This window comes from Sinocyclocheilus anshuiensis, unplaced genomic scaffold (genome assembly GCF_001515605.1).
Source record: "Sinocyclocheilus anshuiensis isolate Anshui unplaced genomic scaffold, SAMN03320099.WGS_v1.1 scaffold1054, whole genome shotgun sequence".
In the NCBI taxonomy this organism is placed as follows: domain Eukaryota; kingdom Metazoa; phylum Chordata; class Actinopteri; order Cypriniformes; family Cyprinidae; genus Sinocyclocheilus; species Sinocyclocheilus anshuiensis.
Window position 1 is genome coordinate 770,175 of NW_015536544.1, and position 11,448 is coordinate 781,622.

Here is an 11,448-nt window from a genome sequence, read left to right on the forward strand (position 1 = left end):
AGGTAAATCCGGACCTGCCATCTAATGTGTGTTTTGGCCATGTAATGTTGCTGAAATTAAATATGTTATTACCTCGTGAGTCAGAGCAGCGATCATGGAAGAGAGAACACAAGCAGACAGACAGCGCTGGAAGCTGCTAATGCTCATCAGTAAATCAGTGGAAAATAAATAGAAATCATGATTCTTTCAGGAACCGGTATCGAAGTCAAGGTATCGGTATCGATATCGAAAAATTTTGAACGATACCCAGCCCTATATATATATATATATATATAAGTTATTTTAAAGTTTTTTTGTTCATATAGGTCTATTTTTATTACCACAAAAAAATATATCAGATGAATCAATTAATCGGCAGGGTAATCGACCGATTACTCGATTACCAAAATAATCATTAGTGACAGACTTAAGGTTCACCCTGTTTCATCAATTTATACTGGACATGAAAATCCTGGTTTATTTCTTTTAAGTAGATTTTATACATCTATTATAAATCTTCCTAAATGTTAATCTTCTGTTGACATGTTGTTCTTTCCTAGCTAGTAATGTGCTTCATTAGCTTAAAACATCCAGAGATCTAGAGATCAGAAAAAAAAAAAAATTATAATAATAATAACGATATAATATGTATAGCACACACTAGCTGGACAAGCTAAGGCTAGTATGACTGAATATTTCACATGTTGTTTAGGAAATTTTTCCACCCTGTTACATGACATTTTTACACTGCTGTGTGTAACAGGGTGGACAAATTTCCTACAAAATATGTGAAATATTCAGTCATACTAGCCTTAGCTTGACTAGTGTGTATGCTATACTATACATACTATATCGTTATTATTATTTATTTTTTTTTTTTTACTGATCTCTAGATCAATACATAAACTATCAAAGCAGTAAAATATAATTTTAAATAATTTTTGCATAACCTATTCATAAGATAATGGTTTGAAACCAAACTATTTTTTGTAGTGTTTCAGTCTTTGCTTCTGACTGGAGAAAGTCATCTCTTATGTATATCTGGCCAGCATGTCACCTCAAACCAGAAGTGCTATTTATATCTGAAATGACACTGGAAGGAGTTTTTTTTTTTTCTCAATAAAACAAGCCTTTCTGCATCATTATGTCATGGTAGGTGCGGGGAAGACAGAAGAAGACGAGTATCGTTCCAACACAAAGTTTAATGAGAATAATTCTAACAACAGATATACAGGCAGGGCAACACACACTAAACATAACGGTGACCGGACAATGAGTGACTGAGAAGAAACAACTTAAATACACAGTGATAACGAGATGATAATGAACAGGTGTGATGATTAGATGTGTCCAAAAACAAACTGAAAGTCCATGAAAGCAAACTAACTGAACATAACTGTGACACATTAAACATTTCTTTTTCTTTTTTTAGACAACATGAAGGGTTGCTATTTTATCCCCAGGGATATCCTCAGACTCCACCTGTCGGTGCACCTATTGTGAGGAACACAAATGGCCTGAGCATTGGCCATAACATGAGGCATTCACTCTAATTTCACACTAATTTGGAATCAAAATAAATCAAACATAGCACTCCGAACAGGTGGTGTGCTTGTACGTCATTGGTGTTTACAGTGCGTTTAATTTAAGCAACTTTGCTGAGCAAACTTCCAAATAAGGCCTTACTCATGAGAAAAAATAGTAACCAAATGTGACTTTCTTCATCATTTTGAGTCATTCTAGACTCTAAAACCGCAATTAATGAAAAAAAAAGAGTCTCTGCTTGCTTATTGTATAATTGTTAATTTCAAAAAAGCAATTAATTGGTGGCCATAATAAAGCTATATATATGGATGCTGCACACTGGTGGTGGATGAGGAGATACCCCCTGACAATGTAAAGCGCTTTGAGTGCCTAGAACAGCGCTATGTAAATGTAATGAATTATTATTATAATTTTATATATATATATATATATATTTAACAATATATTTACAGTTTTAGCATTTTTTTTTTAAAATTATGTTAAAATATGAGTATCAGATATTATATTCAGGCTTTTGAGGAATATTTGATCTCTCAATCATCCCTGTATTGCATTGCATTATGTTTTGCCCCCAAAAATAAAAATGACAGAGCTTTAATCATAAAACTAGGCATTTAAATATTATCTTACTAAGACATATTATTGGGGGAAATAGAGAGAAAACTGACATTTATATGCAATTTATGTAAGTAGTCCATTATACTGTTATAAAGATCTTATCGATGTATAAGCTATTCGAATTTTAAGTAATATCAAATCATTTTAAATATTAGCAACAGGCCTCTGAATAAAATTGACTTGTTTCTTTACTCCTCAGGTATGAGCTCCATATTATTCTATATCATACATGAGCCACAAAAGTAGCTAATATTGTTAGTTATGTGCTCTTTTTTTTTATTTTTTTTATTTTAGTTTGATAAACGGTTCCATTTAAAATAAATAAAAGTTTCTAGGAGCTATACCTAGTAGTAGCAAAGAAAGAGATGATCATTTTACGCGCATCATTACTTCGTATTGATGATTGAACTGAAGCAGCTAGCAATCTACATGACTCAATTTGTTTGAATTTTGTAACAAAGTTGACATAATTTGTAAGCTGAGACTGCTCATTGAGTGCATTACAAATGTAGTGGTTGATGCAATCTTTCCAGTGAGCTGAGACGGTGACATCCAGCTACTGACCAGATCTTCATCGATTCTGACACGTTTGTGAGGAAAATGATATCTCAAGATCACGCCAGAGGGATGGCTAGATAATTAATTGATTGAGATGACCTTGGTCGCAACCTCTTGAAAGTGCATGTGTTTTTACAAAACAAGCCACAGCTATATCGATCCGATCGGCGCAGGGGAGTTTCCTCTCAGAGATTTGCAAAAGATAGCTAGTCCATGAAAAGAAAGTGCAAGCAACTGGCTTGAAGTTAATTATTTTCTGCAAGATGATAATTGAGACAAGGCCTGAAATAACCAAACCATGAGCTGAATAAAAATAACATTGTGCATTCAGAACAGCCTGTTTGTGCCCAGGGACAATTTTTTTTGTTTGGAAGAATGGACTAGTACTAAAGTGACAAGACTATCAATTGACCACTAGTAGTCTGTTACTAAAGGTCAAACGCTATGAACTTTCCTGTTCACTAGAATCTCTGTATGTGCAATGTGATCTCACGAATAATCAAATATATTTGTATATAACTTAAAGGTGCTATAGAATGCATTGATACAATAGTTTAAACTGTTCTCCGATGTCCCCAGAGTGTGTATGCTAAGTTTTATCTCAAAATACCCAACAGATAATTTTTTATAGCTTGTTGAAATTGCCACTTTTAGGGTATGAGCCAAAAATGCACTGTTTTTTGTGTTTGTCCCCTTTAAATGAAAATGAGCTGGTGCTCCCGCCTCCCTTTTCAGAAGAGTGCGGAGCTTCAAGAGCTCATGCTCGCGGGTAAACCAGTGTTACGGTTTAACTGGTGGTGACCGTGTTACTGACCTCACATTGCTTATAAAAGCAAATTTTTAACTACCACATTCCTATGTACGATCATTCTGGTAGCATGTGAAGGCAGCATTAGTGAAAACAGGCAGAGACAATGGTAGCTTTAGCAACATTAGCCTTACAGAGAGCCAAGAAGCTCTTTTGGAAAACAAAATATGAGGCGTGATGCTTACTTTGTCTGGAGTCTGGACGTTTGCGCACGAAGCATTGGTATCGATCCCTCTTTCAGAAGCAATCTTTGCACAACTCCAGCACTGAACTGACCCTTGTTTGTGAGGCAATCTGGCGTAAAATGTTAGCACAAACACATAGGACTTTTCCGGGTTTATTCCCGGGACATTTCCTTCGAAAATGAAATTTAACCACCATGTCCTCAGCAGTCTATGGAGACTCCTATGTTCGTTGGTGCATCCCAACACACGACACTTTTAATGGCTCTTTGGCGCTGACATTGTACCTCTAGCAGCTACAGCAAGAAAACAGTAGTGGCGGACCGCTGCTTCTCACTCAGGGCTGTGCATATGCTAATAGGGCAGAGAGTGTCACAAATGGGCGGGACTTCCCCCGAGTATGACGTCATAGTAATGAGAAATGCCAAGGTCTTGGACTGCCAAGACCACAGAGAGTGGACTATTTACTTAAAACCCTAACAGGGTAGACAGCACAGTCTAGGCAAGGGGCTCAAGAAGATCATTACTTAAATACCCTAATAAGGGGAGTACTCACCGAGCTGGAACACAGCTATCCTTGAATATCAGTTTCCTCAGGCATGGCTGAAGATTGCCCAGACCACGGAAAGTGGGCTATCTACTTAAAACCCCAACAGGGGAGATAACACAATCCAGGAAAGAGACTCAAAGACAGCTACTTAAAACCCTGACAAGGAGGCAGTACTGAGCTGAAACACGGCTATCCTTGGATAGCTTTCTTTCCAAGGCAAGGACTCAGCACCTACTTGAGGGGGCTTGTGCCAAGAGGAACCCAACCTAGTCATAGAACCCACAGCTGCCCTCAGACTGCTATATTCCAGAGCCAAGTAAGTTTGAGCTGGAGCATAACTATCAGCAGACAGCTCTGAGCAGGGGCTGTCCACTTAAAAGCCCTGAGGAGTGGGAACAATCTACTCAGCCCAATCTTAATATGCTGGATTCAGAGGGACCGCCCACACTCTAAAAAATGCTGGGTTAAATACAACCCAGTGCTGGGTAAATAGGGACAAACCCAGCAATTGGGCTGTTTTGACCCAGCGGTTGGGTTAAATGTTTAACCCAACCTTCTGGGTAGTAACCCAACCGCTGGGTCAAAACAACCCAATTGCTGGGTTTGTCCCTATTTTACCCAGCACTGGGTTGAATTTAACCCAGCATTTTTTAGAGTGCACTTAAAAATACCCTGAGACCCGGGGAGGCAGTCCTCTCCTAAACCCATCCGGCTTAACACAGAAAGGGACATTCCCCAAAATCAAGCTAGGAATACAGCTGTCCTCAGATAACTATGTTCCAAAAGCAATGGGCCATCCACTTGAAAAACCCTAACAAAGGGGGGAAAGCCCATACTTAGCATGTGGGATTCAGGGGGACTGCCTTCTTGGAAGATACCCTGAAATCAGGGGAGGTCGCCCAACCTTACTACCCAGGAGAAAATGCTCTGGAGGGGGAGCGAGGTATCATCTTCTGTGCTCGACTCCCGAAAGGGGGAGGAGCAGGAGAGTGCTGACCCCTGTGGGCCTGACCCCTCAGAGTTAAAGAAGACCTAAACTGGCTAAGAATTAACCTCTGAAAGCCGCCAACCACACCCACACCTTCCTGAACTTAGACCACCACCTCGACGGATATGTCAAAGGAGCCCAGAAGATTAATCTAACTACAGAGGCAATATCATGACCATCATAGCCACCAACGCTCTCAAGCATTTGCAGCAGAAAACCGCACCACACATTTCCGGGGGCACAGCCTCTCTAAATCAATCCATTAGAGGATGCAGCCCGAGTTCCCTCGAAGGAGAACCACTCTGTAGGACAGCATTGCCGATTAATAATCTGGAATACGTAGGCTAATACAAAAGATAGAAACTCCAAGGGCTGTTGGACTAAATGGCAGCACTCTTGGTCAATCAAATTTAAGGACAAATAGAATTATATATTAGTTATATATTTGACATCTGCAATTTTGTTTGCTGTCAGATTTTCTCTCTTGATGTTAGCTTTTGTCAATAAGGAGTAACTACAGGCATAAAGACTAAGCTATAACAATAATATCTAGGCTCACATTGGTCCATCTATTTCAGTTATTCAGCAAAATTTCAAAGCAAGAGTCCCTTTCAAGAATCACTTTCTTTGCATTTTGGTTTCAGGCGCTAACTCATGCTCTGAGAAATGCGGAAAAAAGCACAATCTCTTCTCTTTCTTTAGCTATATGCAGCCCAATGCACATAGACATTTTGGGGAGGGAACAGAATAGTCCCTTGTGTCTACTAGAAACAAAGTGAGGTGATATGAATAACAAAGCAGTAAAGCTATCTTTTTATCTCCTGCTGTGAGACGCACAGACCTGGTAGATCAGGATTATATCATAGCTGTGGGCCATCGCTGCTGAGTTTGCACAATCCTATAAGAAGTTTGTTTTAGTCTACTATTACCAGCTACCTCCTTAAAGTCATGAGCTCTGTTCCAGAATCTAATGAGCTGCCTCTGTAGGCAGCATTTTGAAACAAAGGCTGTTTCAAAAGGTGGGCAATTGAATTATGCTGCCTCCTAAGATACCTTATATCAGTCACATTAAAGGCAGCTCACATGTATTCTTTGTGGAGAAGGTAATCCAACAATGCACTGTGATGAACTCTGGATATAAGTTCAGAATGGGAAAGTATTTTAAGAATTACTGAATACTGTATAGTATAAACTGTATATGGCCTACTGTTTTTATTTATTTATTTGTTTGTTTGTTTTTTGTATGTTTGTTTGTAAGTTAAATAGTATATAGGCATTATTCCACAATTCACATTTCAAAAGTAGTATGCTACACTATGTAACCTCATCACATTATGTATGAGGGTATCCAGGTATCATTTTGGAAATTAAAATGTTACATTTTTAATAATTTTTTGACAGTCCAATCAAATAACGAACCAACAAAGATATGTTAAAAATCATGGTTTATAATAGTTTATTCATTCATCATACCAGAAAAGGAATTTCCAAACATATTTATATATTTCACATACCATTCAAAACTTTGGGGACAGTAAATGTTTCTAATAAGAATTATATAGTTTTTATTTTTCAAGAATTATTAAATTATTACAGATTTATAATTTTATTTTATTCAGCAAGAGCACATCAATTTGATCAAATGTGACTGTAAAGAAATGTATTATATTACAAAAGATTTCATTTTTTTCTTTTAAATACATGCTGTTTGTTTGAACTTTCTATTCATCAAAAAATCCTTAAATGTATCACAAAAATATTAAGCAGCAAAAACAGTTTTTAATATTGATAATAATAACCATTATTAATAATCAGAGCACTAATAATAATTGAGCAGCAAATCACCATATTATAATTGCTGAAAATTTAGCTTTACACTCACATAAATAAATTATGCACATACTTATTATTACACATAAAATTTTAAAATATATTAAAATAGAAATCAGTTACTTTTAATTATAATAATATTTTGCAATATTACTGTTGTTGTTTTTTTTTGTTTGTTTTTATTAAATAAGTGCAGGTGAGTATGAGAGACCTCTTATAAAACCCTTAAAAAATCCTATGCTAGTGCTGCTAGCTGCTAAATTATTATTAAAAAAATTATAATAATAATACATTTTTAAAAATTATAATAAATAAATAATATTGACTATATTATACCCAAACTATCTGGTTTTCTACATCAATAGCACAGTCTGTTCTTTACTTGTTAGTGAACTTAACTGGGTCCACTTTTCCTCTTCAGCCCCACTGACAGCATACTTCTTGATTGCCTTTCCTCTATTTTCAGTCATCAGAGTTATTTTAATCAAAGCACAAGTCTTACTACATTTGGGGAGGTTTTGAACTGAAGGAGGTTGGGCATAAAAGCACCCTGCTGAAGAATTAAATGAAGATTCAGCCTTTGAAGACCCTATAGATATAATGACCAATAGCTCCCTGCTAGGATAAGATCAGCAGAGGTTGAAATATTTGCATATTCATTTTTTTTTTTTTTTATCAGTTTGGCTTCAGTGACATATTCGCTTCAGCTTCACACCTGAGGTGTTTGTATCTAGCTTTGATGTATAAACACACTACTGATCCATAAATGGAAAAGCAGGAGACTTTGGATATGCAATCTAGGTTATGCATAAGAAGCTGATGCAGCAAGTGGACCTGGTTTATGGTGGAACTAGGTCATTTTTCACTTTCCTCTGCTTTTGAACTCTTTTGGTTTCAGTTTAGCTTTCTTTTTAATTTGGGGAGATCAGGACCTCTTTTGTTGGAGACTCAAACATTTTCAGTTGGAAATATTTTCATGGCAGATGCTGGGTTTGCATGTGGTCCATTAACTGTGATGATTATTTCAAGAGGTTGCATAAGACGCAAAGCCAAGAAGTGCCAATGAGAACTGAATGCCAATGATCATGTACTGAAAAGACAAACAAATTTGGTGGTTGGTTGGAGCCTTTGTATTTTTCCCCACAATTTAATCAAGGTGCATTTTTAAAAAGATGCTTTGGCTTGTTTTTTTAAAGGATAATAGAGAAAGATGTTCCTTGCAGCCAGATGGTATAGTTACGACCATGGAGGGACTATCAGGGCCATGCTAACCACTCAGACCTTGACCCATTGGTGCCATCCAAGTTAAGACAGGGAGGTTGTGATCTATACTTTGTTCGCACACATAAAGGCAAAAGCAGGTGTGCATTGAGGGCCTGCTACATTAAACACAAAGGCCTTGTGGTGTCTGCAGCACAGACTCTTTTACACCTTTTAAGTTTGCACAGCAAATATTCTGAGCCAACTTTGTCCTTGCAGTCAGTGCACACATTATACCAAACCTTCAGGGGGGTTAGTATTCAAAAGCAAGTTGATTTTCAAAAATGCCTGGATGGCAATGCCAAGTTAGTACATAAAATTTGTTTTTGAATTTGCAACATGCAGCCAACAAGTGCAGGAAATTGGTCAGGAAGCTATTTGGTCACAAGAAGGTGAGAACGTCTAATGTTTGGGATTCATTTCAAAATTAAAGAGCCCATGAAATAGTGCATAGTGCAATAGTGCATGTCTGTTAGTTTTGAGAACCTATAAATGTTAAAAACTAAACAGTTAAAACATTCTTCAAAGTATCTTCCTTAGTGTTCAGCAGTAGAAAAAATGTAATGACTGAGTAAAAGTTAACAGAATTTAAATTTGGAGGGTCTTTTTAACCCTCATGTTGTGCTTCAGACTTTTTGATGTAGAGGATTTTTTTTTCCTGAAAATGCAAATTAATGTTATCACATTGGACTGACTTTGCTCAGCCTCCAATATATATAAAGAGTGAAAAATTTAAGGGGGTCTGAATACTTTCCGTACCCACTGTATATATATATATAATTTTATTTTTTTATTTTTTTTTGTACTTTTTGGGGATTTTTTCCAATCTTGTTACACTTGTGGTGTTCCCAGTCAAAAATGGCCAGCAAACTAAAAAATTGCTTATAAATTTCTTATGCAATATTATTACCAAATATTGGATTTAGTCTTTTTATCAACTTGTTTTCTTTCAATTAGCACAGGTTTTGTATTTCTCTTTTAAACTGATTGATTGTATGCTCCATTGATCTGAGTTTATGCACTAATGCGCAACTATCCACAAATAATGCTTTTATTCACTCAAAAACAAAGGTGCATAAGTTCAGATCAATGAGGCTTAGGAGCAGTCGATTCAAAATCATAATACAAAACCTGTGCTAACTGAAAGAAAACATGAAAATAAATAAATAATCCAAGATTTGGAGATAATATAGCATGAGAGATTCACAGGCAGTTTTGCTGGTCATTTTTTCAATTAGGTAAAGGATTTTCAGCACAGCACAAGGGTTAAATTAAAAAGGGTTTGATTATGTAATCGCAGACATTTCCTGAACAAGCTACATGATGAGATGTCAGACATGTCAATGGTGTGGGCAAAAATTTAATACTTAATGTAAGATATTTTTTCAAATCCCCAAGTGCTCGCCTTAGCAAAAACCACTAATGAGCAAAACAAGTGTACCTTAAGCCATTATTACTGGCAGACAGATCATGCTACACTGCATAAATACGTCAAATGAAAGCATAAGAATGTGGCATGATAAGACCATCTTGTCCTTATGTTCCTAATTAACTCATTAAATAAAACAGCATCTCACTAAACGCATCTGTCACAGTCCAATCACAGTGATTACACAAAACCAAGTTCAGATAAGCACAAAACAACAATTCGAAACATTTCCCTTTAGGTGTTCCTATCAGCGGAGAACTGATTGCTGATCTATACTGCTGTATGGTGCATTAGTGCATACTGACATTGATGCAACTGAACAACACATGTGGATGTTAGGCATTATTTGCCAAAAGCTGTGCATGAGATAAACAACAGATGGCCATGTTTGTATGCAGTCGTGCCTCACTTGTTTTATTTACCATTGAACACGCCCCCGATCATCAGGCTTTGCTTCCATTAAGTATTTATTCTCTCCTGAATGGTAGAGATGCACAACAAATTGTCCTCTAAAGACAGGGAGTTGGCATGTGGCGGTTCGAATGACATCCTGTTTATCTGTCTGCATTGCGAGTGTGAAGCTCAGTGCTTGGTAGAGGGACAGAACTGCTGTGATAAGCTGTTGAGGATGAAAGCGATTGGATGGTGCAGGTTTGGAATAGCTATCAAAAATCGCATGGCATGGTTTGACAAGCCAGGATTTTACTGTGCTGATATACTGTATTTCATATTGAAACAGGATGTTGTGGTGAGATATATTGACGTACCGACATGCCTCTGAGTGCTGGATGAGTCGTCAATATTTTTTATTTGTTTTACTGAAAAAGAAAGAGTGCAAGTTTTAAATGTGTCTGAACCAAAATAACCATATAAATTAATTAAAATAAGTGAACGTTAAGGAGATAAAATGTATAAAAATACACTCATGAACTTACAAAGATGGTGGGATTCAATATATAGCTAAAGAATAGAATATCAGAGACTTGAATTTGGGCTCTTGGGCCAGTTAGTAACCACCTAGCAACCGCCCATAACACCATCCCTGTTGAAAAAAACAGCATATGCTGGTTAGGTATGTTTTGACGCTGGGATGCTGGTTTAAGCTGGTCCTTTGCTGGTTTAAGCTGGTCCTTTGCTGGTTTATGCTGGTCCTTTGCTGCTGGTTTTTTCAACAGGGATAGTAACTGCATAGCAATGTACTAAAAGCTACTGTGAACACATCTCATAGTAGCATGGTTAAATCTACACTAAACATTAGCAACCTCATAGTAACATGCTAAAATCTACTACGAACATGTTAGCAACCTCATAGCAAAGAGCTAAAATCTACACTACGTTAGCAACCTCACAGTAACACATTTAAATCTACTCCGAACATGTTAGCAACCTCATAGCAAAGAGCTAAAATCTACACTACGTTAGCAACCTCACAGTAACACATTTAAATCTACTCCGAACATGTTAGCAACCTCATAGCAAAGAGCTAAAATCTACACTACGTTAGCAACCTCACAGTAACACATTTAAATCTACTCCGAACATGTTAGCAACCTCATAGCAAAGAGCTAAAATCTACACTACGTTAGCAACCTCACAGTAACACATTTAAATCTACTCCGAACATGTTAGCAACCTCATAGCAAAGAGCTAAAATCTACACTACGTTAGCAACCTCACAGTAACACATTTAAATCTACTCCG